Source organism: Thunnus albacares, chromosome 18, assembly GCF_914725855.1.
Source record: "Thunnus albacares chromosome 18, fThuAlb1.1, whole genome shotgun sequence".
Lineage (NCBI taxonomy): Eukaryota > Metazoa > Chordata > Actinopteri > Scombriformes > Scombridae > Thunnus > Thunnus albacares.
The window spans coordinates 23,398,491-23,421,011 of NC_058123.1; the positions used below are offsets into that span (position 1 = coordinate 23,398,491).

Here is a 22,521-nt window from a genome sequence, read left to right on the forward strand (position 1 = left end):
TATTTTCTTCAAGTTGAATATTTTATATACATCTCATATCAGTGCTATATAGAAAACATGCAAACCTGTTGCCTTTAAAACTGACACACATTTTTACACACTGACAGTGTATTTATTGACCTGGTTTGTTGCTTATAACTTTGTCTGGAGAGGTGCTATATGAATTCATACATTCATACAGATATCACTCCTCAGCTGTTTCTGGCCACCTATTTGATATTTTTATTAGATGTTTTGCAGTACACTGTAACCTCTTAAAGAATCATAGGTAATTTTTTTTATAAGGTATTTAAGGCTTTAAACATGACTGTTCACTGAACAAGGTCTATCATAGCATCTGTAAAACTACCAGCAATAAAAGACATCCGCAATTGTGGCGACAAATTTCTCACCTGTTTAAGTTAAATACTGTATGTGCTGACAGTACAAAGTGAATCACACATTTCCCTGAGCTGCTTATTGTTAATTTTCTGCCGGGATCAAGAATGGCAAACGTCTCTCTAACACTCTACACCTGAAGGAAAAAAAAAAAAAACACACACACACACACACACACACACACACACACACACACACAAAAAGCCGAGTCAGCCAATCTTAAAGTGGGTGACAGCAAGATAAGCCCAGGGCTTTGCTTTCACTGTCATTAGCAAAAACATGTACACTCATTCATGGACTAATGATATGCTGCAAAATCCATCCCGTTCGTTCTTTCACCAGAGCGAGCGGAGCAGAAAATATTGAAATAACGTTTCACGTTTTTACCCAAATGAATAGTTCCATGTCAACACTGGCGTCAGGACTATCCGTAAAACCCTGAATCTCAGGTCAAATGTGGTAAACCTGTCATCCTATCTTTACAGGATGAAGAAAGGGACTCTGGAGGGCATTTCAAAGACATCAATCTATTTCTATCGCTGAACAGCCGGGGCGGGGTTGGAGTCGAGCTCTGAATCCCCCTGAGGGAAGCACACAATCATTCCGTAGAGTGATTTCACTCTCACTCTCGCAAGCTACACTTGGTCATATGCAAATGAAACAAGGATTACATAAATGTTTCTAAATTCAAAAGCATTTCCCTTAGAAAAACAATTTTACAGTATCGGCCCACAACACAGCGCCTGAAAGCTTGCAATAATAGGCTGCAGGAGAATATGAGAGCTGTTGTTTTAGCTTGTGACTATCTGAGGGCATGCTAATTTAATTTTAATGCATCCATCTGTGCATTAATGGGAAATAATGATGCAAACAAAGGACAAACAAATAAGGTGTGAACAATCTTGGACTGTTTATGATTACATGTCTATGGAAATGTATTTCTGGAAATGTAAGAAAGGGAAATAGTTTAAATGAGTGCAAAACAAAAATATAATAAGTGGAATTTATATATCAAAATATATAACCTGAGGTAGGAAAGAAACAAAACAAAAACAGATTTTTTTTTTCCCCCACTGTAAAGGCAGTAATTAGGAATCCTCGCTTTTCAATTCTTTTTGATCCAGTCTGCAGTAAGCAGTGTAGTTTGTCAAACCTTGCACTGTATTGACTATTATAAATACAAAAACAGTTGCCTTTTAGCAATGCAAAAAAAAATCACTTTAATGATAGGCCTGTCAGCACCGCTGGGATAAAAGAAGCACAGAAAGCACTCAGAGTGCAGAAAAGGCCTAGAAATCGCACCAGGTAGCCATATTCACGAGCAACAATTTGGTTGATTAGATGTTAAAGTTCCATAAGACTAATCTGTTATTTAAAGAAGTGGTGGTCATTGGTAATCATCATAAAGGAGGAAAGTGAATCTTAAGTCTTACCCTTAGTTCTTGAGTGATGTTGGTCATACACAGACAGATTTGATGGACTCAAGTAGCGGCCTCACACAGATTGTGATTCAGTTACAGAAAACTACTGTGGTCCAAAGTCTAAATAAACATAATCCAAAAAAAACAACATGAAAGAACCACACTGTTGCACTGGGTGACATGTTCCTTCATTATGATGAGGATGGGCTGAAAACACACTCTCAGTCAATACATTTTCTGCCAGCAGCTGCTTTGATTTTTTATTTTTGCTTGATGTTTCATAAACATAAACATGAATACCTTTTTATAATCCTTTAGTTGCCACAAGTGGATTTATAAAGGGAAATAAATGAAATATTGATAGTAAGTGCTTTCCATATACTTTCAATAGAAACATTTTGTTGACATGTTCATCAAATCATGATCCAGATGGCAGCAGTTCATACAAAACATATTCAGCAAACGCAAAATCATTTTTGTTTTGTTTTTTCAGGAGAAAGTGTGGTATAGATAAGATCTGCATGTGCATAATGACAATGAAATGGATATACAAAATCATATAACAATATCAAAATGCATTTGTCATGAAGTTGTGAATGATTGAAGGAGAAAAAGAAAAAAATATTTTAAGGACTGTCCTTTATTCACTTGTAAAATGATAATTTGACCTTTTCCCCCCAACAGTAATAGAATGATACACACAAGTAGGTAGTATTAGGAATATTACACACATAGGACCATAAACCAACATAACTATATCCCAACAGTGCTCAGATTTCCTAAATCTACTGCTTACTCACTGTTGCCACCTTAGCAACTTCACCAGATTTGGCGGCTTTTCAGACTCCCTTTTGTGACTAAACATCAAACAAGAGCCAAGCAACAAATCCAGTGACATTTTCAACAGCCGTCAGCTACATTCTTACACTTGCTCACAGCTCTCCAGCTCACGTAACACTGGGCTCACATAACATGTTGGTTATGTGAGTTGAGAAGAGATGCCAAGTTTGGTCAACCAATCAGAAGAGCGGCTGAAACATGAATGAGCCACTCTCACAAAAGCAACAGGAGGGAAGCACTGAGGTTATAGATCTTGAGGAGGATGACAGCAAGTGCGCCTTGAGCTTTTTCAGGAGCTGATTCAACAGAGAAATTTACAGCACACGCAATCTACACTGTTGGCTGATAAACACCACACTCTATTACGGGATTGTGCTGCACTGTACTGATATAAAAACTGCAAACTTGTTTCCTCATAATCTTTAAAGTCTTAATCTTATGAATAAATTGTAACAGTAGATAAACAGTATGTTCTATCTAATGTAAATAGCTACTGTTAGTTTTGTAGACATATCTTCTAAATGTGTAAATAACATGAGTTTATCTTGTATGTAATATTTTGCTTGATAAACATAAAGATACAGCACATACTGTGTATCAGCACAATGGTACACTGAACTACACAGTACGACATAGAAGTCTAAATTTCATTACATTCCAACGTCACAGAGCTGTGGTTATTTTCAGCACAAAAAATGTCTAGGGTAAACCTGAATCTAGATATCTAGGTTATATATAACCATTGTCTTAATGACTATAATGACTGTATTTCAATATGAAACAGATCCTAACCACATTTGAAGATGCAGTAGATGAAATGATGTTGAAGTTGACAGTTATGTGCCCTAGACATCATTTAAACTATAAATCTCCACATGTTCAACGGTGCTTGTTGGGATTATACTGAATAATATGTACGTAAAATACACAGACACACACAGAAAATCTCCCTCCTTCATCATGGTGCACATGTCGATAGTTATAATGACATCACAAATATGATGGAATGTGAAAGTCAAGCCAATATCAAGCTGTTTTCATAATCCACACTTCTTTCAAAACTGACTAGAAAATGAGCTGCAAAACCTTTTACGGTTAACTGCTTCTTTAACACCTCATGATTCACACGTGTTAATAATGAGTTATTTCCTGCAGAGTGAGGGAAATAGGCTTATACTGTTTATACTGTCTATATTTTGCACTGATGTTGGCAGTGCATTGCATATTCATCTATAAGCTATCAGTTTGTATTTGCAGTACTCTGTCACAGTTAATATAATACAATTTTGCACAGTGAACTGAAAAATTCTTCTTTATAAAATTGTTAAAACTAAATAATGATTTTAATATTAAAATATTATACATCTTCATAACCAAAATAACAGCGTTCTTACAGATGGTACTGAACATGGCATATATTTTGTATTAATCTGCTCTCACACAGAACATCTGGAATTACTAGAGGAAAACGGTTTCAGCTTTCACCTGGTGAGTAAACTGAGGTCCTCACTGTGTTGCATCAGTGACATGAAAGAGCTGCACTTGAGCATGAAACCTTATCAGAACTGTCTAAGGATGATGTGATCCTCTGTTGAGCTCTGGAAATCCTTTTATCACTTGCCCCTCCACAGATGGGTCAGTGCTGCTGAAACCGGTTGGTTTTCAGCCACTTGAAGGACAGTAAAGCCTTCCTGCCGCTTGTTAATACAGTAAATAAATTAAATGTCTCAAGTCTTCCTTGGTGACATTCAGTAGCTGTGTCCTTCAGCAATACCGAGTTCATTTGCATTATACCTTTACCTGCAATAACTGCTATTTGTTTGTTTGTTTTTTTGGCTGCTTGGGACAGCGGAAACAAGTCATAAACACAAAATCAACATAGTTTCACCTTTTAAGCTGATATAGCATACACAGTTAACAGTTGCCTATTTAAACATCCATATACAGAGTAACAATGAAAACTTTAGTTCCTTGAAGGTTTTGGGATCTGTCCAAGTCTTAAGTGTCTTACAAGCAGACAAGAACACTCCAAACACAGTTGGTGCATACGTTCTTAGCTAGCTACCAGCTCGCAACAGTACAGTTGGCATAATGGCTGTGGTGAATAAAAATAGACTGCAAACAGTACCGCTCTCAAATTTGCTCAGTTTTGAACAATTCAGTCTAAATTAACCTTTATTTAAGGATGAAGCAAGTCAGGCTGTACAAACCCTGTAACGTTTCAATTAGAGACTGGTTTATGTCCAAATGTGGAAAATTTCAGGCCAGGTTGATTTGTCGACACCCGTGGTTACCATGGTAACAGTAAGTGCAGTTTAGCACAACAGCATACACTTGTCTAAGCTACTGAGCAACTGATGTATCTGTTAACAGCACGACTAAACAAACTCCTGTTGTTTCAATACATAGGTTGGTCAAAGATAATTAACCACAATCTGATTTTCTGCTGCATACTGGTATGAAAAATGGAATTTAATTTCATGAAAAGCTTATAATTTATAATTTCAAAAAGACAAAGCAGATCCAAAAACATACATTTTAAACAGTCATATTGGTTGCTTTTGAAGTGAGGACCTATTAGAAAGACATACACTATAAATTCCTTACTACATACTGGGGCTTTGAGATGTACATGCTCAACAGCATTACTAGCAATGCTAAATTTGCAGGATTTTAGAGTGTGCCCTTGATTGACACTCTTGTCCCTCAATACGGTGTGCAAAGAGAATTTAGAAGGTACTCAAAGCTGCAAAAAATTTAAAAAACACTGCAAATTGTTGTGACATAGCTGCAGGAAGACATCCCCTCCAAGGTCAACCATTTTGCTTTCTGTTTCTTAAGATGAATTGGCAGTGGCATTCCAGTTTCAGTTTCATTGATGTCCACTGGCATACGTCTTGTACCATGTCTGATTGGCACAAAGCGGAAAAGAACATTGATTTCATGGCAAAAACAGTATTACCTCTTTGTACTCCTTTTCCTTGAATTTGTTCCTCATGTCAACAAAGAAGACCTCCATTTTTCTCTTCATTTTACAGTTTACATTCTCCCTATCTCCTCAAAACACACCATTTTCTCCTGCTGTGATTGCAATGTACCACATGATACCATATACAGTCGGGCCCATTTGGATCAATTCAGGTACTGAACATATTGACATACAGACCAGAGACCAATGGCAGTAAAATAAGACCCTACCTGACCCAATTAGACTGAGCAGAATTTGGACCTGGCCCAACTCATGTCCTGGGTCGGGTCTCGGTTCCTCAGAACTAAGTGGACCCGTGAAGACCTCTGCTTGGGACACACTATAGCTGTGTGTATGAAGAACAGACTCCACATACTCTATCACCCTACACATTATACAACCATTAGGGAGAAATTACATTTTTCTCTGAAATACACCAACTTAGCCAGAGGCAGCAAAGCACTTATTAGTGTCTTGCTCAAGGACACTTTAACAAGGATCTATAGACAGATTGATTGCTGTGTGAATGAAACCTTATGACCTTCCAGGAAATGGCCACAAGTCCTCACCACCAGCTGTTTTAGCTATGGTGTAGATTCAGTCTTAAGATAACACTCTTATTACTGCTTGTTTTCAACATAATTAACATTATTGACCCCTACAGTCGAGTGAATTCACATTCATCTTGAGCTGATTTGTTTTGATGAACACTTTTCCAAAGCAGTCTGCTATATGTGGAGAATGTGTAAAGGGGAAGGGGAAGTGGATTTTAAGGGTCCTTTAGAAAAGGTAGAGTGCAACATTGGGCAACCAAGGAGCCGGGCACTAAAAGGTGAGTAAAAGAATAATTTATTGCAAAACTTTAAAAGTAAAAATACAATCTGTTAAAAAATACTAAAACCCAGGTAATATTACCATAAAGCAATGTTAAGTAAAAAGCAACTATAAAATGTCTAAGGGTCCTAAAATGTCCCATAAATAAACAATCTTAAAAGTCTCCCACACAGTTCTTGGCTCCCTGTATCCTGCGGCCGCCGCTGCCCTCTCTCTGGTGCTCCACTCATCCTGGAGAAACAGACAACAACCGCCAGTATCCTGCAGATACACCAGCTCAGATTTGCCACCCCTTGCCCGGCCCCACAGCCAGCCCTCCCAGTGTCTGCCACAAAACAATGGTGATACTCTTGGTTCTCCTGGGCGGTAATGACAGGCTACTGGCCCAGTATTCACGCCAAACGGACACGGGCTGCTGCACTTTAGGCTCGTGTGGTGGCTTGTCTTGCAGTTCTCTCTGGCCCTTTGTGGTTCCCTGCTGTGTCTTCCTTGGTCGTGCCTTCCTCTGTGTTGCCAGCCTCAGTCTTCTTTCCGTATTCTGAAGGTCTGGTCTCTGCTCCCTGCCGCACCGTTGATTCCTATGGCTGCACCCTCATATCCAACTGGTAAAAAGCAATGTCTATTAAAAGGTAAGAGCTCAACCAGATGCAGGTATTTAATGGTAATACATGCCCAGCGTCAGGCAGTTAAACATGCATTAAAAAAACATTAAGCAACAATTACATTTCAAACTAAAAGCATGCAAATAAAACCAAGCACAGCAGTGGAAGGAATTTAAAACACAATATATAAAATCATTCAATATAAAATAGCCAGAGCAAAACATAAAAATATATAAGGAAACAAATAAAAGCATTGCTTCCGCTGTGTGACATAAGTGTATATGCTGCATTCCTCACAGCTTAGTGATGTGATGCAGACAGAAAACTATAGTTGACAGAAAAGGTTGGCCAGCTGTCAGAAGTCAGCTTGCCTCTCTGCAGTAGACGCAATGGTGCCTTAAAGGACCAGTGTGTAGGATTTAGTGCCATCTAGTGGTGAGGTTGCAGACTACAACTAACTGAATACCCCTCCCCCTCCTCCTCATTTTCCATGTAGGAGAACCTACAGTGGCCACGAAAGTCGCAAAAATCGCAAAAGGCCCTTTCTAGAGCTACTGTTTGGTTTGTCTGTTCTGGGCTACTGTAGAAACATGGCAGTGCAACATGTTGGGCTCTGTGGAAGAGCTCTCTATGTAGATATAAAGGGCTCATTCTAAGGCAACGAGAACACAACGATTCTTATTTTCAGGTGATTATACACTAATTAAAACATACTTATGAATATTATATTCCATTTCTGCCAAGTCTGTTCCACTAGATGCCACAAAATTCTACACACTTACTGGGACTCAAGCCCTGAGCCTCCAACCAAGAACCATGGGCCTCATGAGACATAAGCTTAAAAAAAACAAAACAAAATCAAAAACAGAAAACAAAGCAACAGAAAAAAAAACAAAAACAGGAGAGTACCTGTGATGCAGGGGCAGATATGATGAGGACTGTATCATCTTGCTGTGTTGACACTCTTTGTAAAAACGTGATTTACATCAATACATCGATGTGTACATGCAAAACGCCTGTAGCCCCAGGACCTAAAGTAATGGTACAGCACCCCCCCCCCTGAGTAAAAAGACATGTAGTACAGCACTGTTGGTTCAATATATACAGAACATGTGGTATGTGTGAAATGAAGGATACCGCCAGGGACCAAGACTGGAGAGCAAAAAATTGTAAACTTTCCACAAAAGGAGACAAAATTTCATTCCTCCTGTGTTGTTGTTGAGAGCTTCCATCTCCATATATATATATATATATATATATATATACACATACACAGTATTGCAGCATAGTCGTAAAGTACCAAGAAAGAAAGTGGCAGAAACAGACTCTAGTCATATAATACATGAGTGCACTATATGGCTGCAGATTGGTCCACGATCTGAAACTGCACTGGAAATGCTTATAATGGAGGATTTTGAGCTAAAATGCTCTGTAATCTGCTTAAACTAGTTAGTCATAAAATATCATTTTACAACTAAACAACTGAAAGCATTTAAAATCCTTCACATTATGTGAAGCAGCAACATAAAAGGATTCTATGCTTCTAATTTTATAGGACTCCCTCAAAAAGCATTTTCAAATTAATACAAACCTGGATGTTTTATGGGTAATGCAAAGGCAAATATACCTACAGTTATCTTCCGCTGAAAGCTCTTCTCGCTAAGATTTCCTTGGACTGCAATGTGCTTGGTCTGCATTTTTCTTGATTTAGGCCCAGCTTATCTTAAGCTTATAGAGATGTCAGCAAAACCCCCTTTTAATAGCGCAAGGCTCTTAATTCATTACCAAATGTAAACTTTGCTGCAGAGGAGAGCAGGATGGGCTGGGGGTAAATTAGAGGGTGTATTCTACTCAACTAATTACTCTGTAAATTCAAGCCCCCCATGGGAGGAGAAAAAAAAAACTCAAAACACTCAGACGTTTCTGTCCACATTTATTAAATCTTTCAACCCAAAGGGTATAATTTCCCTCATTTTAAATTGCATCTAATTCATCTTTTTTTTTCGGAACTGAAAGGCAAGTCTTTTATTTTTGCTTGTTTCTCCGGTTGACAAAAACCAGAAAAGAGGCTGGAATAATTATCAGCTTGCAACACCATCGCTTCTGCCTTAAGCCACCCTGTCATACTCCAACCATGTAAGACACAAAAACTTCAGTGTGGTTAACAGAGACATGCAACATTGTGCATATGCATCCAACCAAACTTCAGCAATCAAAAGATGTTGCCTGCTGATAGGTTTATTTCTTCACAATGCTGCTATGATCACAAAGGGGAAATATTCAGCTACCTGCCAGAGATAACTGTGATGATTAAACCCAGGCTAAGGGCTGATGTAGCCGAGGACAAAAATCCTGGCGAACTGGTCATTTAATAGCAGACATCACAGAGCTGTGGATAAGCCAGACCATGTGCTTCTCCTGTCTGAGGCTCCCATACACCCTCTTATCTTGTCTAAAGAGACGGATTTCAAGGTCAGACATTGACCCCTCAACTGTCCAAGCTGTCACACTGCCCGCCTCACACAGAGAGAGACACACACACACACACATATCAGATCATGGCCACTTTTGGGGACATTACATAGACGTACATTCATTTGCTGGAGACTTACCCTAACCCTAACCATAACCACTACTTGCCTAACCCTAACTTTAATCTAACCCTAACCTTAACCACTGACCCAAAAATCAGCTTTTTCCCAAATGGGGACACGGCTTTTGTCCCCAGTTCGACAATTACCTGGTCTTAAGTCTGAAATTTGTCCGCAAAAGTAGGCTATGACAGACCACACACACACACACACACACACACACACACACACACACAAGGACATATTTGGTTCGAAGCATTATAGTTTGGCTATAAGGGATGAGTGTTTGATTCTCAAAACATGGGTTTTAGGCATACCTGCCAATACTCCAAATTTGTTGTTTCTCCCAAGAAACTCCCATAATTTGCATGGCTTGTTTTAGGCCACGCTAGAGGCATTAGAGCTAGAGAAGACAAGGACAGCCTGATGGTCGGTCCACCACTGTGGTTTAGACTGAAATTTCTCAGCAACTAGTGAATGGATCATGATAAAATGAAGTACAGACAGTCAGGTTTCCCAGAGGATGAATCCTAATGACTTTGGTGATCTGCTGATTTATCCTCTTGCACCACTATGAGGTTGAAATTTTTGTTTTTTAGTGCAATATCTCAGCAGCTACTGGATGGATTACCATAACATTTGGTTCAGACATTCACATGCCCCTCGGGCTAAACTGTAACTACTTTGACAATCTCCCTAGGGCCATCATTAGGGCAAAGCTTTAATTTGTCTAGTACCTCGACCAAATACCTGCAAAACTAATGACATTTCCATCAGCCTCAGTTGTACTTTGTGTTTAGCGCTAATTAGCAAATGTTAGCATGCTAACATGCAACACTAAAGTGGTGCACATGGTAAACATTATACCTGCTAAACATCACCATGTAAACATTGTCATTGTCACAATGTTGGCATGCTGACATTAGCATTTAGCACTTAGCATTGCTTTGTCTAGGTACAACCTCACAGAGCAACTAGGTGTAAACTCTTAGTATTTTTAAATAATCCTTCCCTTCTACCAAACCATATTAAACACCACATCTTTCACTGAGTGACATTCAGTTAGTTTACAATTGATGTCACATCGCTCAATGTGTTATGTCCTGCCCCAACCTCTTGTTTCAACATATATTACATCCAACGAAAGAAGTAAAAAATCTATTTCATGGATTTTAAGGCTGTACTTGCTGTACTTTCACCTGTGGTGTCTACCATTGATTGGTGATGAGACCCTTATGAGTAAACTGTGACAGGACCTCCATGATGTTCTATATATATCAATATATTGAATGTGATGTTTTGAAACCTTTTATAGCGTTACACAACCTAACTTTGTAAGTTGCACTGGACCAACCCTCATACCTTCATCAAAGGAGCTTGAAATAAAAAATAAAGGGGTTAAATTTAAGATGGTCAAGGTCACTGTTAATTATCACTGCTGTTCTTGAAGCAACAAGAAGTTGCTCATTAGTAGTAATAGAGTGGAGCCTAATCAAAATGCCTATTAAATGTGTATAAACAAGAAAGGGTACAGTAAATATGAAAGCATGACTGCATGTTATCACCTCGCTCTGCTCATCTGTAGGATTTGAACAGGGACCCAACTGCAGTGTATTTTTGGCCCGCTTGTCGTGGGTGGGATGAGTGAGTTTGTATTCACTGTATTTTTCCCTTAAAATTTTATTGCATATTGGGAAGGCAGAAAGACAGACCATACACTCTAGATACCTATATGGAACGATAAATTGATGAATAGAGGGCTCAATGGACAGTTTTTGCCCTATGTAAAAGTGTTCTATTTCTGTCTTTTGACACTTACTATATATGTGTAAATTTTAAAAAAAATAATAGTAGTACATCCTGGAGTATAGCAGTACATAGGAGTAGTACTAGTAGTATAGTAGTACATCCTGGAGTCAGTGTGCATTTTCACTGATGCTGTAACTAATCATGATATGTATAAATATGCTCCTTCATTATCATAAACCAAGACCATATTCTTGGAATCTGTGTTTCACTTGTTGATGAGGGTGGCCTGTTACTATGGATTCTGGTAAGAAAATAAATCATTGTGTATCCAATGTTATGTCCAGAGACTGCTATAGTATATGCATTTTCAGTGTCATTTCATATACCTCTCCTGTAGAGGTTAATGGAAAAGTTGAACAGTTTTTGCCTGTTAACTATTTCCTTAACAGTGATGCAGAGACAGCAAAAATAGGCACATACTGTGGATGGAATGGATCCACACAAGTTTGAATAAGGGAAATAGAGCCGCTAAATAAAGCAATGAATATATGGGTGACTTTCCAGAATCACACAAAGAAAAACTTGAGAACATAATTATTCTTAACAATAACTATATAATTTGTCATTTTAATTTAGATTTTAATTAAGATTTAGTAAGAAATGTGTTGATTGTGCTAAATATTCTCAATCAATCTTTAAGAATCTTTCCATAAGAGTAAGAATAAAAGTGTGGTCAAAATCCCCCAATTTCAAGTAACCCCAGGGGTGCAAGTCCTCCGTCTACAGACAGATTTCTGTCCTAAGTGAATTATTTGTTCCGTCATAGGCCATTTATTTTTACTGCTAATGCAAAAAAAGATTTTACTCATATTATTTGCTCCAAATTAAAAACCAAAGTTCAGCAAAGAATTAGATCCTCATGGAGGTCACCATTATGTGTGTTGCTACACAACTTGCAATTGATCAGTTTCAGTTGACTTTGCACCAGTTTTTCGCTTTGTATATGATTAAACAGCAAGGGAAAGAGACATTAGTTGTTTCAGACATCAACGCTTGTTCCAGCTTCCCGTGGTTGCATCAATTTATATGTCTATTTTATGCAAAATAACTAAAGGTATGGCAATTTTATTAATGTGCACTTATTTCTCTGTATGGATGGGGACCGAAACCTGGTATTAAATGGCCCCAGGGATAAATTATTAAAGGCCGTAGAGTTGATAAGCTCCGATGTAACTGGTTCTTTTAGTGGAACTTTTTAATGTTTTTGTGTAATTTATTATCATGCAGCCTCTCCTTTGCTCTCTGTGTCAGAGTTCCTACACACACACACACGGAGTTAAGTCATTAGAGCACAGGTGAAGTGAAGATAACTTCAAGTTGACTACAACTACGCTTGTTACTGTAAGTGCAAGTAAAAAGCCAATACACCTGTTCAACAAGCATAATCATGTAGAAAAGCGATATTTTAACCTGCTCTGTCTGCAGTCTCTCATCCACCACCGTTATGTGTCACAGAGGCACAGCATGCTAGTTAGGCTAATAGCGAATTGTTACAAACAAGCTAAAACAAAAGCTGTCTAGCCTAACTGTTCAGCTTAGTTTGCCATGTATTTTAAAATTTGGCAAATTCTTGTAAATTTAGATGCTGGCTGAGATAAAGCAGCCCCTCCTCTCTCTGTCAGTGGTAACCTACGAGCAGTGAATCACATCAGCAGCAGACGGAGGAGTACAGAGGACAGAATGAATGACTGATTCTGACTGTGTTCTTCATTCTCTCTAAACTTCACTCAGTATTTTGATGTCAGGAATATTATTTATTTTGTTGACATTTTAGTTTTGATTCCAGTGAGATACTGTTGAGTTTATGTGGCCCACCTATCCCTAGTCTAAACAGGGAAGGGCCCCGAGTTCTTAAAATCAACTAATTTAATATTCAATAAATAATACTTAGATGTGTTCCTGTTTCTCTTTTGTTTATATACACTGTTTTATTTGTCTTGGGTCCCTTTATTCATTGTTAAATAGCCTACCTCTAGTGAAAGAAATAACCAAACATCACACTGGAATTTGTTTTAGAAATCATAAACTTCTGTTATTTACTTTTGCAAAATTTCCCAAATAAACAATGAAATAATATTTAGTCTCTTTGAATAACTGGAGTTACAGCAATAACTCTTTTCAAATGTAAAACAATACACTCAAAGTGAAATTTAGATGACCGCTGATATAAATTTATATCAAAATTTGTAGGCCCACAATCACCAAGCACACACGCCACACACAAACTGGCAAGCATTAAAATAAAATAACATAAAACCCCCGTTGCAGGCCTGATTGGACGCTTGGGAACGGAGAGGCCCAAAACTATTTGACCGCTTCAATCAAAAGAGCAACAAATTAAAATGTGGTACCTTGGTCATGAAGTCTGACTCCAATCAGCAGTTTATACCAGCCTCTCGGTCCCCGGGAGGGAACAGGATACACGCTGAAGTCCAAAAATGGCGGGTCCGGCCCATGTAGTGAAAAGTCTCTCTGAGCGTTGACTTAGTAGCTCATAGCACTGTCCATTAAATCCTCAGGGTTTCCACGTCGAAAACAATGAACTAAAGCCTATAGCGTTAGCTGGGTTAGCTACACAGTGGCTACAAGTCCATTCACTGTGCTAATGAATGCTAATAAATCACTCGTGTGTTAGTTATAGTGACTATGAGTCCATTCACTTTGCTAATGAATGCTAACAAACACAAGTTCGGCTACTGAGCTAATAAACAAACAAATGTGAACAACTGTACAACAAACTTCGAGTAGAAGTATCTCCTGCTGCTAGCAGAAAATATGTAGCATGAGTATCCTGGCAAAGACTGTCGGGCAGATAATCTCAGACACCAGCTACACATTTGTTTGTAAACACTGCGCATGCGACGCTCTTCAGTCCATCAAGTTACACGATTTCACTCACACACTACTTGCCCCCTCTCTCTCTCGCTACACACCTGTGTGATCTAACCCACTTCAACCAATGAATGACCAGTATTAAACTTACTCTGGAATGCTACTTCCTTTTACTACCATGAGCTCTTCAAAATAAAACAAAATATTTATAACTATATATCTGCATATTTTTAAACTTATTTATTCTACTGAGCCTTTTAATCTTTTAGGAAATAGCTTTTTTTTAACCATATGTATGATGTCTCTTTTAACCTTAACTTTAGTTATAGTGACTTTGCTGTTGTAAACATTACTGTTGCTGCTCTCGAACAATGTTTAGTTATATTTAAAACATACATAAATTCTAATCCTGTTCTATACTTCTTTTTAAAATAATATATTTTTAAAAAGCATTTATTTAGTAATGAAAAAGAACCGATAAGAGTATCGATAAGAGTAGTTGTATCAATAAAATCCTAACAATACACATCCCTATTTCTCTGTCAAATTATGAAAAAGCAATAGAATAGGATTTTTTGTTTTGTTTTGTTTTTTTGTTTGTTTTTTTGTTCAAGGTATGCTATATCTGCAGAAGAATGCTGCCACAGGTGACCTAGAACATGGGCTAAAGTACAAGTAGAGGTGTCAGTAGCAAGAAGAGACAGATTCCCAAGGGCAGAGATATAATATGTGGTTAGCAAAGGTAGACATCCCTGGTAGACATGGCCTGGTGTAAGCTTTGTAATAAGAATTGCATATGCACAGAATGGTAACAAGGTATTTACTAGGCATAATGAACACACAGAGAGATGGTCAACCAACAGCAACACACACAAACTCTGCCTGGTGCCCATCCTATCACTGCTGCCTTTGCCACTGAGCATTGTCTCCCTTTTTCTTTGGCACCACATTTGGTGGAGTACGCCAAGAGAATGTCAGAGTCCAAGAATGTACTGTCTAGAGTCACTTTGTCAAGGTAGACATGTACTTAAAACATGACTCATGTTGTGGCTAAAAGTTTAAAAGAGTTGGAAAATTGAGAAACTTTTTAATCCCTCAACATTGATGAAGGGTTGAACAATGCCAATGACAAAAACATGAACCTTTTAGTTAGATTTCTGCATTGAGGAATTAGGGAAAGTCACAACAGAACATCTCAGGGCATTCGTGAAAAATCAGGCTACGGCCTCCAATCTGTTTGATGGCATTGAGGCAGTGCTTGATGAGGCAGTATTGGAATGGAACACAGTGATTGGTGCAATGATGGATAATTGTAATGTCATGAGGGGCCGACAAAATGGTGTGGAGGCATTGATTAAATTGAAAAACCCAAACCATTTGGACATTCATGGGGATATGGTTCACATTGTCAACAATGCTGCCAAAGCTTGAGTAAAACCTTTTGATCAGTATGTGGAGCAGATAACAGATGATATTCTCTATGACATTCAGTATCAACCCAAATGCTATAAATATTTGCATTTAAAACTTATACCTACGTTTATCCATTAAGGATCTGAAAAACATTGTGAAAATTACTGATTTTTTTTTATTTTTAAGTCTTCCAAACACTTCCAAATGTTGTTGGTGAGCAAGAAAGAAGGAAACTATCTTGAGAGCTCTCAAGAGCGCCACTAGTGGAGGGGTCATTTAACTAACATTATGGATAATGTCATCGAAAAGGACAGAACAGCTGGAAGGCCCTCATCAGGTAACCTCTAGTCATCCTCACTGCCTTCAACTGGCAAATCAAGGGGTCCATCCATAGGGAAGTCTTCCTTGGCACCCTCTGCTGCTATTGTTTCAACTGCTACACCTGGACAAGAAATTAGCAAACAAGGGAAAAAGAGACCCTCACAATCTAATGCAAATGCAACCCTCCATAAATGGTTCAAAAGTATAGAGAAACAGCAACACAAAGTGTAATTACTCTGACAGATTGTCAGGGTGCAGACAGCGTGCAGTCACATATGTTAATATGAATGACAGAAAGTGATAAGAATTGTAATTTTTTTCTTTTACTGACTGATGTAGATTCTAGTTGACTTTAAAGTTGACAAAGATAATAAATACAGATATTTGTGTTATATTTATTCTAATATAAATTCACCCCTTTATAAATCCACAACTCAAGGCACAATTACTGCTGAAATATGACTGCTCTGCTTGTAAAGATAAACTGTAGATACGGTTCATTAACTTCAGTTTAACAATACAAACAACATAAGATATAATAATACAACTTTATTTATATAGCAAATTTCGTACAAAAAAATAACACATTTATACTGCATGCAAAAAACTGTATGGCTTTTGCCCAAAACTGTATGGGATTAGAATAAAGTGGACATGTCTGTGAAGGGAAGATTCGTGGGTAACCATAGAACCCATTTTCATTCAGATATGAGCCCGCTACTGCCTCTGAAAGACAGTAATTTCACCCACAGATGCTGGCGTCCTCGGGGAGTGGAAGAGGTTAATAATAAATAAAACAACTGTAGGTGAAGTTAACATATGGTCCAAGTTTCTAGGTAAGTCAACGATTAGTAATTAAATGGAAACATTAGGTCCAAAACATTTTATATATTATAATACAGGTCCACCAAAGAAATAACCACATATCATAGAAATAAAAGTTCTAAACAACATGATCATGTTGCAAAATGTATGTATATACTATTGTGCATTTATATACACATTCATATAGAGTACATGTATGTTCATATCTTGATTGAAGCAGTGAGTGGATTAGAGTGAGTGTTTGCATTGATGATCCACATGAAACAAGAGGGAGAGTTTAGTAATCCAACATGTCGTGGAACTAGAAGTAACCTATGACTTAGTATGCACGTCCATTAGTATAGATTGGGTTGTTCCTCCTTGAATAATAAAGACCTCAATGGTTTGCCATGACAGCCTGAGGAATCCATTTAATTGCCTTCCCTGTAGCAATATTCTCAATATATGCAGAGACTGATAACAAAAGAGAATATACATGGATGACAAAATACAACTTCCAGGTCTGGCATCTCTAAGTTTAAAGTAGCTTTTGCCCACATACCCTATTTGTCTTAATGAGTGTGCAGTAGTAAGGTTTCTGTTGCACATGACTCCAGTTATGTGTGAGTGGTGCACAAAGGGAATTCCAACTTCTGAGAAAATTCTATTCTATTAAAATGTAGTATGGCATTAGTATGTAGGGAGAGAAATCTTGGGAATAGTCTAACAATGTACCAGGCAGCTGGAATACTGAAAAAAAAATTGGCGAGTCTTCTTTTCTTGAAACAAGTGAGAACTCTGACAGTGCAGTTAGAACAGATATGGGTATCAGACCTCAATAGTGTTTTGGTACCGACTCAAATGTGTATCATATAATAATAAACTTTATATAGCACTTTTCTTAACAAAGTTACAAAGTGCTTAATGCAAAAGAAGAAATAATTAACAAACAGCAATTAAATTAGATCACAGCATCAAGTATCGAAAACTGCCAATAAAGCTGGCATTGGATGGTCAGATTCCTAATCTAGTTTACTTATCCATAGATCATAAAAATCCAGGCTTGAATAAACATTTTTCCAATTTTAGACTAATTTATTTAGCCAAAGTTCTATACATTTTCACTCTGATAAGGACACAACCTGCTTGCATTATTAAAGGCTGCAAATCAGGGTGTTTCAGTCTTTTTTTAGCCATGCTAGCAGCATGGTTCTCGGGATGGAAATGTGGGCCTGTTGGTCAGTCAGTCCCCCACTGTGGTCCAGACTGAAATATCAACAGCATGGATTGACATGAAGTTTAGTACAGATATTCATGGTCCCCTGAGGAGGCCAAAATTTTCACTTACCCATTAAAATATCTCAGCATCTAACAGATAAATTTTCCACTATCAAATGTTTTTATTTATGACCAAATACTTAATGACATTCCCATCACCCTCTGCTGTACTTTGTGTTTATTGCAAAGAAGCAAATGTTAGCATGCTAACACCCTAAACCAAAATAAAAGTGGTAAATATTATAGCTGTCAAACATGAGCATGTTAGCATTGTCATTGTGAGCATGCCCTCATGCTAGTGTTAGCATTTCAAGGTTTCCAGTGGTGTATTGCAAGCCCAACAGCCTGCCAGACCTAAGCATTAGGGAATTTTTAAAAAAAAATATTATAAGATGTTTTTTAAACTAAAATGTGTTATACAAGTAGTGTAGCTTCTTTAAGGAATAGCTCAGTGCATAGTGAGTGTGCAGTCGAGAGAGAGAGCGCGTGTGTCGGTGAGGCTGCAGCGACACCGATGCAGTGCATACAGACACAGGGACGAGCCAGAGGATGACTTCTGCTCAGAAGCAGAACCGGAGCAACCTGCCTACCATCGTTGGGGAAAGACACGCCAAGAGCAAACTTCTAAAGCCTTTACTGCTGTGCCTAAGTACAACACCACTAACATGGCTATATACTCTTTTACTCCTGGTATTTAAATGTGATCAGCCAGACCACATTTGGAGGTGGTCAGGCTCACATTGTGATCAGATCTCAGCCAGCTGTAAACACAATCTGTACAGTGTGATCACAATCATTAAAAAAAATGAAAATAAAAAATAACACCCTGCAAGTTGTAAGGTCACCTAGCTCCACCTCTTTCCTCCAGCCACAGCGAGTGGTAGCGGTAGCTAGAAGTCTTCCCCCGCAAAGGTGATTTAGATGAATGACATCCGTTCATGGCAGCAGTTTCCTTGACTTGGGACATCCCATGTTTGTTGACACCTAGTTAATTTGCTTATCGAGATCTGAGCACAATTAAAAAACCAGAATGCATTTTAATACCAGGTGTAAATGCAAAGACCCGTATGTTGGATGTCATTATCCAATGTAACGAAACCAGATACAGATCATATGTTAATACTGGGTATTAATGGGCCTGGGTTAATGACTCTGGTTATTTTCTTGTGCTTGTGGGACATCATTTGACATATGAGAACTTTGCTTTCGTAAATGGAAAATAGGATTTATAGGATTTAATAGGATTTTCAATACCTTAATCAAAGTAAGTTATCAATGTTTGTTACCTTACTCAAAGTACGGTATCGAAAAATATTCGTACTCAAGTATCGTATCTGCACTATTACTAAGAATATTTCAACCGAAAATCAGTGCAAATCAACTTCAGTTTGAAGTATTTCCTGAAAACAAGTCTGCGTGATTCGAATGCAGCAACCTGTGTTATTCAGTCCTAAAAATCCCTAAATTTGTTAATTTCTTTTGGAAATCATTTAGAATATTCACACTGCACCAGTGGATTTTTTAAACTTGTTTAAAGAGACTCAGTTATACAAGATAGTGATTTTTGCAGTGAAGGTTCAAAAGCAATTTGACGCAAGGAAACCACAGAAGAGCAGGGCTGATATGAAAGAGAGAGAGAATAGGAGGAACCTGTGAGTGCAGTAGAGTGAAAATGGAGGATTGGATGGATTTGTTGAAGCATGTCAGTGTGACAGCTCATGTTCATAGTCAATGTTTCCCTGTTGCTGCCAACTTTTTTAGCTTCCTTAATTCTGCTCCTTGCAACGTTTGCATTGGCATGAAACCGAACAGGGATTTCAGTGGTCTTGGCTTTATCTCTGTATTGTATTTTTTGTTTCATTATTTTTTTTTTAATTCTTTAGATGCAAATGTATTTCAGTGTAGGAGAGCAGAATGTGTGAGTTGACAAGTCAAAACAAGCAAGACACCATGCCTAATGTTGACTTTTAATTACAAGCTGCTTGTGAGGTGTAAATAGATCACTGTACAAGAGGAGCATTATGTGGCTTTATTTGCTGCAGTATTATCACTGATAACACCTTGTGTGATGAGTCATACTGCATGCAGAGCATGTGGAGCTGCTATAGCGAGGGGAAAAATAAGAGACAGAAGAAACAAGGGGGGTCGGAAGGAAAGAATAAAGCGTTATCTCACTGATAGGAGCAGAGATGCCTTGTCTGGAGTAAATTACCAGCTGCTACAAGGGGAAGTAGCTTGTGTAGACGAGGCTTGTGATGTGAAATCACTCCAGCGATTTGTGGTCTGCAGGGAGCCTTGTGGGGACAGGATCAGGGCAGTGAGGGATGAGTGGCAAACAAACAGTTCACTGAGTGACACGCAGCATACGCAGCATGGACAACCCGGGTTTGAGGTTAAAACAGCAAGAGCAGTGAACTCTCCAGGGTGGCAGGAGAATGAGCGAGACAGAGTGAGAAGGAGCGTGTGTATGTGTCAGATGTGTGTGTGTGTGTGTGTGTGTGTGCTCCAGACAGAAAGAACCGGGGTGGCGTAGGCAGACAAAGCAGAAATAATAGAACTGTCATTGATTTATTCTCTAATTATATGCAATACTTCTTTTGATTATGAGGTATGAATAATTTCCATTTAACCAAGTTGTGAATAATTATAATTACACAATTACACACAAGAAGTATTTGAATTTAATTCTGAAGTATCAAATTCAAACTGTATAGTGTACATAGTGTGTATTTAAGGAGGTACTGCACACTTGAATGTGTTTTTTAAGCTGTAAACTAAATTAGATGACTGTACTGTAATGAAACACATCAATGTTGGTATTAATATTGACATTGACACCAAATTTATTTAAAAAAAAATCTGCATTTCATGGGTTAAGAATGGCTCAACCTGTCATCTGCTGTTTAAAATCAGCCCTGAAAGGCAGGGCCAATGCTGACGTAGAGTCGACTGCTTGGGAGTTCTCTGTGTCATGAAATTTATATAAATGATAGAATGTTAACACCCACCTCCCCCAACCCCCACCTTTGACTCTGAGAGTCTGTGAAACCTCCTAGCCTGAGAAATGATCTTGTTTCTTTATCTCCATGTCAGCCAGTGTTTGTGTTTTAAAGGTTTCCTGAGGCGACTAGATAAAAGGTGACATTAAAAGTGCATTTTGTGTGCACCTTTCAAGATTTAACAACATGCCTGCCAAACAGCACATTTTATGGCTCTTTTGACATTCTGCTTTAAAACACTTAAGAGCAAAAAGTGAACTGAAGAGCTCAGAAATGGAGAAACTAAGTGACTGAAATTGACTTCAGGATGGAACATTAGGTAGTCAAGCAATATTAGGGGTCAAAGGTTCATATTTGCATTTAAGATAGTTCACTTAAAAGAAATTAGCCTATAATTTTACTCATCACTCAATTTAATCACATGTAGCTATTGTACCTCATATCAAAAATCAAACAGGTGATGAATGTTTGAAATAGAGACCAGCAACAATCACTGCTTAACTCTACTTAACATTTTAATTCCTCAGCAGCAAGTAATGTCTTGTTATGTACACATAGATGTTGTTTATTGCCATGAATTAACAAAAGACATCTCAGCTGTCAAACTGTCAAGATCCACAAAGTGAACATCTATGTTTAGATCACTGTTCCCTTGTGTCTGCTGCTCTTATAACTGTGAGCTGGCCCTAGACCTTCAGAGGGCCTAATCGAAATTTGGTTGGGGGCTCCTCTGGTTGTCATGCGTTCTCACTACATATGGCACAGATGCAACATCTCTTATTTTTAAGTATGACTAGATGAAACACAATGACTACCTTATAACTATTAAGACTATATATTATTATATCTACTATGTTTGATGTATAACAGGAAAAATATGATGCCACCAGTGGTACTGAGCTGAATGGCAATGCAAGACCCAATAGACACTGAGGAACTCAGTGCTGTATAAAAAGACTGATAAAGTGTAATAATAAAGTGTAAGAATAATTATCACTGACACACACAGTCTATCCAGTAGGGATCCAGAGAGAGTAAGGCCCGACACCAGTTCCTCCAACTCCTATTGTTTCCCCAGTGCCTCATCAAGTGCACCTAATTAAATAAAAGCAAAGAGTAAAAAAACATGAATATTTTGTGTTAATAAATTACACTTAAAAGGTAAAATACATTTTTAGATATAGAAGTAGCCATAGATATAATATCTATGCTTGTCGCATTGTTTGGGGACAGGTAAGACTGTTCATTAATGTGGGGATGTAAGTGTTCTGGGGGGATGCATGTATTCCTTTTAGTATGATAAGTAGAGAGCATAACAGGCTAGCCAGAAAGTGGAATGTGTAAATAGGATTAGGATTAATTTGCATTGAAATTATTTAGCCTGGAAAATACTTAGTTCTCTATCCTGAACACTTGGTCCACCAACCTGTC

The 22,521-nt window shown here is 38.0% G+C and overlaps 1 long non-coding RNA gene across 1 annotated transcript; it reads right to left on the bottom strand.

The window, feature by feature from the left end:
• Positions 1 to 2,424: 2,424 nt before the first annotated feature.
• On the bottom strand, positions 2,425 to 14,384 carry LOC122968816. The gene is made up of 2 exons (XR_006398896.1): positions 13,795 to 14,384; positions 2,425 to 7,060 (listed from the first exon to the last, which is right to left on the bottom strand). It is a non-coding gene; the product is annotated as an uncharacterized LOC122968816 (long non-coding RNA).
• Between the last annotated feature and the right edge of the window lie 8,137 nt (positions 14,385 to 22,521).